Source organism: Portunus trituberculatus, chromosome 47, assembly GCF_017591435.1.
Source record: "Portunus trituberculatus isolate SZX2019 chromosome 47, ASM1759143v1, whole genome shotgun sequence".
NCBI classification, from domain to species: Eukaryota; Metazoa; Arthropoda; class Malacostraca; order Decapoda; family Portunidae; genus Portunus; species Portunus trituberculatus.
In genome coordinates this window covers 27,385,750-27,393,574 of record NC_059301.1, presented here as the reverse complement: position 1 = coordinate 27,393,574, position 7,825 = coordinate 27,385,750, and the positions used below count along the sequence as shown (strand labels likewise).

General features: G+C 40.6%; 1 long non-coding RNA gene across 1 annotated transcript; it reads left to right on the top strand.

Moving 5' to 3' along the window:
* The first annotated feature begins 568 nt into the window (after nucleotides 1-568).
* Nucleotides 569-7,335, top strand: LOC123520835. The gene is made up of 3 exons (XR_006679392.1): nucleotides 569-723; nucleotides 6,237-6,357; nucleotides 6,625-7,335. It is a non-coding gene; the product is annotated as an uncharacterized LOC123520835 (long non-coding RNA).
* The last annotated feature ends 490 nt before the right edge of the window (nucleotides 7,336-7,825 follow it).

Genomic DNA, 7,825 nt, shown 5'->3' with positions numbered 1-7,825 from the left:
ATTATATATTCTAGCTTAATATTTTCTTTATGTTCCAGGGTTATCATATCAAAACCACCACACCCCTGACTGATTCTATTACCAGCTGCTTTCTTTCTCCGTGAATATTAACTCATGGATTCATCTCCATCATAATAAATTCAGATAAAATTCACAATTTGCATTATCATCTAAATCATCATTCCATATTATTTTTCAGCATTATATATCAAACTAAACCACAAACTCAATTATTCTTCTTAATAAATTTTCATCTGTAATATTAGAATGCAGAGCAGAGTCACAACTATTATCACTGTCAATTCCATCTGAATATTTCCTTCTTGCAACTCTCAGCTGTGTTACAATTACCACGCATCGGACAGTCACTCAAGGCGACGGAAGGCTGTGGTGAGGGAAGGCGTGAGGGCGGGTGGGGCGCAGCGCAAGGGGCACCAGCGCCTGCAGGAGTGGACGTGAGGACGGGCCTAACTGTACCCTGGCTCGAGTGTCTCGCGTGCTGGTTTGAAAAGGAGGTTCACGTTAGGTTCACGTCAGGTTCACGTCTCCACACCACACGTCCCCGCCAAGGCCTCCTCTACGCTGACCTCATTCCACGAACACTTCACTGACCACTTGACAGTCCTGGTGTTTTTTGCTGCTTCCTTGGTTTTCACAACGGCGCGGCGGCCTCCACTACAATGGCGTCTTATGTGTCTCCTTAAACCTCTACTTTATACTCAAGTAAGAGCATATTTCTTTCCTCTTAGGTACACACATGTCACATCGGTTCAAGGATGATTCATATTTTTTGTATCATTAATGTAATTGCTTCGATAACACACACACACACACACACTCTGGCCCGGTAGCTCAATGGTTAGAGCGCTGGCTTCACAAGCCAGATGACCGGGGTTCGATTCCCCGGCCGGGTGGAGATATTTGGGTGTCTCCTTTCACGTGTAGTCCCTGTTCACCTAGCAGTGAGTAGGTACGGGATGTAAATCGAGGAGTTGTGACCTTGTTGTCCCGGTGTGTGGTGTGTGCCTGGTCTCAGACCTATCCCAAGATCGGAAATAATGAGCTCTGAGCTCGTTCCGTAGGGTAACGTCTGGCTGTCTCGTCAGAGACTGCAGCAGATCAAACAGTGAATTACACTAATGCTTTCTTCACGTTTGCAAGAATTTGTCATCAATTTCAACAACGTTTCAACACATTTGACATCGATTAAATGAAACACCCACAATGTCAAATAATAATCATATAGATTTTAAGCATTTTCTTAAGATCGATGTAATTAACAAAATGGCGAATGTAAAGTAATCAACTAAAAGAAAAAACTCAAGAAGACAGTGATAACAGACAGAGGGACAAGTGAATATAGGCAATGACAGAGAGATGGAAGGAACAATAAACATAATGAATGAATGAATAAATAAGAAACAATTTACATGCATAATAGTAACAGGTGCACACAAACAGATATACACAAATGAACTGAGATATATTTATCCATACAATGACAAAGATAAAGAAGGAAAATAATTCAAAAGCAAATGTAAATTCTAGATAATGATAAATAAACAATCACACAAACAGAAAGGAAAACGAACAGAGAGGGACAAAACATAAACAGGGAAACAAAACGAGAAAACACACATAAATCAAGACAAACAAAGACATAAATTACAATCAACATAAAGTACTCACCACCACCACCAACACCACCAACACGAACTCAAAAGGGACCATTCAGCCACGCACAGTAGTCACTCACCTGGAACGTAAAGAAAAGAACAACGGTCTCATTCCTGAACCACAGTAATGCACACAAAGAAGACTTTTTACTTATATACTTTTCCCCGACTCTTCTTTAATGATAGTGACTTGTCGGTAGCTTCTCTGAAATGCCACAATGTCCTCCACGCTTATAGATAATTTAAAAGAGAAAAAAGTGTGTCATAGGAAATACCGTGTGTGTGTGTGTGTGTGTGTGTGTGTGTGTGTGTGTGTGTGTGTGTGTGTGTGTGTGTGTGTGTGTTTGGGGGGGAGCTGTATTTGTCAGTATATTTTTTCGTTTACCTGTCTTTCTGCATAGCTATCTTTTCTTCCATATTTTCTTTATTATCTACATACACATCATTGAAGTCTTATCCGTACTTATATTGAAACCTTGCTGTGTTGAAAAAAATATCTTTTTTTTATTGGTCAAAGGTGTAGCGACGTAGCTTGAACAGAATGGAAACTTGGTGGCAGTTTCCATGAAAAAAAAAAAAAAAGGCGTGCACGAGGAAAAACAGTCTAATATCCGACTGGAATCTTTTAGTTTTCAAGTCTCTCCCTTTCTCTCTTTTATTTTTTTTTTCAGGGCAGCAATTAATGAAACTATTTTGCGGCATTCTTTTTTAAGCTTTTAAATAATTCTTTTTACTCCTGCAATACTGCAATTATTAAACGAATAGGTCAGATACTCATAAATCCAAATAAGAAACAAAAGTCAGTGCAATTTTTCTCCCTGCTGTCACGACTGACCCTCACCACACAGCACGACCACACACACACACACACACACACACACACACACACACACACACACACACACGGGCGCCCGCGCGGCGTTGTCTGAAGGTCAGCAGAACCGGAGCTCATTAATGAGGTTGTGGAGGAAGGAAGTCTGGTGTCCAAACTCCGGTGGCAGCCGCAGCGGGACACAGCCACTTTCCCTCCGCTGCAAGGCCCAGCGTGCCCAAGTGCTGCTTGGGCATCCAGTAAGCAAAAAATACCTTGTCACTTAGTAAGAAGATGTAAACTTTGTATTGAAATTTAACAGCATTCTTAATCTATACCTTCGGTCTTTTCTTTTTTTTTTTCTTTAATTCTGATAGTTTTGTTATCATTATTTAGAGATCCTTTTTCGTAGAAATATTCATCGTTTTATTTTGAGTGCATTAAAGTTAATTGATGGTCATTAAATCCTACAAAAAATATTGCCTATTTTTCTCCTATACGCTAATCCATCAACGCCGTGACAGAACTGAAAAACTGCCTGGCCTATTCCCTAACTCACACCTAATCTAACCAATTCTAATCTCACTTAAATCAACTTAATCATACCTAATATAGCATAACTTAATCAAAAATTAATCAACATTTCTCTTATAAATCCACTAACTTTCTGACAACTTTAAGTGTCATGTTTTCCACTAAATTTACGAGTGTTTTGACTTTCTTTCAATTTACGACAGGAAGCGTTACCCAGATGTCAGAGAAACCTGCTGCTAGCTCTCCATCTTCTTACTGACTGAACAAACGGAGAAGAATCATAACATCTCTGAAACTAAGTAAATCTACCCATTTAGATATTTTTCCGTCAACATTTTTTGGAGAAGTGAATATGTAAACGAGTAATCATTGTTCCCTCTCCTTTACGTGTGGAATAAATACACAATGAATCTATTTGTCGATGGTAATAAGCAGATCAAACTGATATTTTCTTGTCCTTCATAGATCTCCATTACATATATGATAAAAAAATAAGATAAGTAACAACAGTACAACTGTTTTATTGAGACTCAGAGCGAGGCATGAGCCTTTGGACTGAAGGCATCCCTTTCTGAAGAACTAGAATGTTCTAGTTCATTGCAGATCTATTTAAATGCAAAATTAGAATAACAATAATAACAACACAGCTTTATCGATTGCCAGATGGAGGCAGGATTCCTTAAACTGATGACTGTCAGGAGGTAGATTGCAACGTTTTATTTACATCGCGTGAACTGAAATACTTGATGGTCGATGCCTTCCTGTTTTCCTGGTGTAATTTATTGCCTCCCGTTCATCCCGCTGCTTCGGTTAAGAGCAGCGGTAACGCATCCATTTATGAGGCCTGAAGACGTGCTGTGTAAGTGGCTTTTCTCGTTTCATTAAAGGTCCATACTCTGAAACGTTTGTATGTCTTATTTCGGCCATTTTTGTATAGGTTATAGGGCAGCGCGAGTTATTGGTACTATTTTCAAGGAAGTTTACTGTTATAGTGATGGCTTGACATACATTCTGCATCATCAAAGGAGGAAATAACCACCAAGAAAACATGATATGAGAGATCAGAGCGTTCAAGAATGCAATGGAAGAATTAACGATATAATTCCAGTGTCCCTGTGATCCAGTGACAGACATAACCGTTGCTTCACTAGTGGAAAGCAGAGCCTCATTACACGAGTTGGCGGTATCTTCTGAGGGTCCGCCAGTACTTCGCCAGAGTTTATTAGGACCTGGGAGACATTTCCGGAAACTTGAACACATTATGAAAACCACATTAATAAAAAAAAAAAAGGGAAAGACGGAAGGTGAGGGAGGAGAATGAATGAATGAAAAAAGGAAGAAAAGGAAATAAAAAGGAAAACAAAAGTAAAGAAACAAGAAGCTAAGACGAAGATAAAAGGAAGGAAATGGACATTGAGCATTGTAAAGAGAATTAAAAAAAAAAAAAGGAAAAAAAGAAAAGGAGAAAATAGAAAAGGAGGAAGAAAAGTCAATGAGCACTTTACAATGAAATGAGGAGAAAGAATTAAGGAAAATGAAAGGAAAGAAAGATAGAGCGAGGAAAGAGGAAGAGATGGAGCAATATACTCATTTAAACTGAGCACTGAGCCTTTCAAAACTTTACTTCCGTCATTTATCTGTCCGAGGCAGCATCCAGAAAAGTGAGTGATGGAGTTACGACTTTTACGCTTTTATACATTTTACATCTGAATATTCGATGATAAACCATTTTATTTTTTTCTGAATATTCGATGATAAACTCTTTTGACTTTTTTCACATACGTGAGAATTATGTTTTAGCAACTGACTGAATAAATAAAGCAAGTCAGGAATGTAAGGTATTGACTCCAGCACATACAAACACACGCACGCAAGCAAGGTTCAATGAGCCATGGGTGTGTGCTGCAAGAAGTGAATCAGCACGGAACAGCACACCTGTTTAAGCCGAACCATACACGCTTGAGCGATGTGTTGCTCTCTTCCTGTTACTCATTGCCGCGTGCAAGGGTTATGCAACAGAACAACTCTGAGCGGTTACTTGTGTAGAGAGAGAGAGAGAGAGAGAGAGAGAGAGAGAGAGAGAGAGAGAGAGAGAGAGAGAGAGAGAGAGAGAGAGAGAGAGAGAGAGAGAGAGAGAGAGAGAGAGAGAGAGAGAGAGAATGATGGTGTGTGTGTGTGTGTGTGTGTGTGTGTGTGTGTGTGTGTGTGTGTGTGTGTGTGTGTGTGTGTGTAATTCACCTCCTCCTCGGTCGCCTGCTGGTCACCCAGCCAGTCTTCCCCATTACGGAGCGAGCTCAAAGCTTATAGACCGATCTTCGGGTAGGACTGAGACCACAACACACTCCACACACTGGGAAAGCGAGGCCACAACCTCTCGAGTTACATCCCGTACCTATTTACTGCTAGGTGAACAGGGGCCACATATTAAGGGCCTTACCCATTTGCCTCGCCGCCCCGGGACTCAAACCCGGCCCTCTCGATTGTGTGTGTGTGTGTGTGTGTGTGTGTGTGTGTGTGTGTGTGTGTGTGTGTGTGTGTGTGTGTGAGCGTGTGTGTGTTTGTGTTTGTGTGTGTGGGCGTGGCTGTTTATACAACACAGCATGCATAATAGACGCCCGTATAAGTTGTAATAGGATGCACTGGTGCGTGTTGTGCATGGTTATTTCTGAGTGTCTTGTGAATGCTAGGCTTTGTGTTGGCTTTGGTAGAGACGATGAAGCTTTTATTCTTAAACATATTGCCCTGTAATTAGTTAGGATTATTTTCAAACACCACAGAGATGTTTAGCTTGGGTTCCTTATGAGTATTTTTTTTCTTTGATGGCACCTGATCCTTGTTAGACTAGTCCTTTAATCAAGAAAATATTCTTGAACACTCTAATGACTTCTACGACAAGTTGTTGGAGGTAGTCGAGATCAAATGTCGAGGACTTGAAAGGAAAAAGAATCATTGTGAGGTAGATCGGTGTCACTGTGAATATCATGAAGCGTCTTCTTCACGTGCCAGACTTATATTTTCATTCTCTGAAACCAAACTGGTCTCCAATCTTGGATTATCTTTCTTTCTAATATATTTTTCAATGGGTAAGCAACGAATTTGTTTTTTTTTTTTTTTCTTTTTGCCTTTGGTCAGTCTACATAGCTTAAAGAAAAAATTTACATACAAGTCCAGTTTACAGAAGCGTTTAATAAATGCTCTAATGTGTTTTTTTCCAGATAATGGTGGCGAAGCGAGGCGACCGGACACGGTGATACGATGGCCAGTTTGTGACCGCCACCATCACCGCCACGGCCACCAGCAGCCCGAGTCCCGCTGTGCACATCTGCGCTGCCGGAAGTACGATAAACACAGCCATTATGCGTATCTCTCTCATTACGAGACAATTTTGCTTCATTAATTGACTTATTATTATGGGGAACATGAGACTGTTGTAAATTTGAGCGTTAATGTGAATGCTAACTGGTGACGCAGTGCTTCAGGAAAGTAAATTAATGAATGAATGAATGAATGGTTGACTAACCCACATCCGCATTGAGTCTTTTACCTCCGCGCTCTTTGGCATCAACAGCAGATCATGTCTGGCGTTCACTCTCCTTCAACCAGAGTCGTGTAGCAGAGAGAAGACAGAGACTGGTGGAACCCCTGGTAGCATGCGAGCCGCGTGTGTTCCTTTCACGTCAGGGGAAAGTTTTAGCAGCCTCGGTGACCAAATTACTGAGGCGTGGCCCACAATCCGGCGCTGTCGCTCAGGGCTGCGGTCTGCGCCGGCACGACACTTAAGCTTTATTGTGCAGGTGTTGCTTTGCCAACCCTCTCAACCTCACCTGTCTGAGGTCTGAGCTATGAAATGGGTCTGAAAAGCGTCTCATTTTTGCTGACAGGCTCTAGTGAAAGTTATTGGAGTTTTAAGGGAGATTTCATTATTCAAGTGATATAAACGTTTAACTGTGATTCTACATCACCACCGAGGAAACTCACTTGCGAACCTTACTTCACATCCTCTCAACAGCAGCTATCAGTTATTGCCATCAGGTAAAAGGTTAAGGTCAATGAACTGTAGGACTTCCAGATATTGTAAATCTTTTGTGCCAGACAGCATTAGATCACTGAACGAAAGATAGCCATTTTTTATATACCAATATGACTGTATGTGGGAGGCCATTAAGTGTACTGGGTATAGTATGTATGTATGTATGAGTGTCATGCATTGTACTGTTTGATTGTTCATGATACTTTTAGCTGGAGACACACAAAACAAATTTTTATGTATTATATACATGAACAATAAAGTATTATCTATCTATCTATCTATCTATCTACTTATTATTTCTAGAACTTTTGAAAAAAAACCTTATGAGATGAAGCATTTAAAAATATAACCCTTTGACTATCTGAACACTTTAAGAATGAAAGTGACAACACTTTGGGTGTCTTCCAGGGTCCTATGTTCTTTATTTCGTGGATCATGAGTCTAGACCTGAACGGCGCCATCCTATTCACTCCTCAATGATCTCTCCATCTTGACAGACACTCACTTTCAACGCTAGCATTCTTTAGAAACTCAAGACCTGATGTGTCACTTTTATAACTCCCGTCTGGTACCCCGTCTCTTTCCTTTTCTCTCCTTAGACTCGTCTCACACTCTTCATCTCAACAGTCCTCCACTTTTTTTCCGCTTTTTCTGTCTCACCTCCTCAGCTTCAAGCACATGGCGTGTTTGAATACACCATGTACATTCTTTGTCCACACGGTTATTATTCCCTTTGCCTTTCGAAACACTACATTTGCACTTTCCTTCATGCTA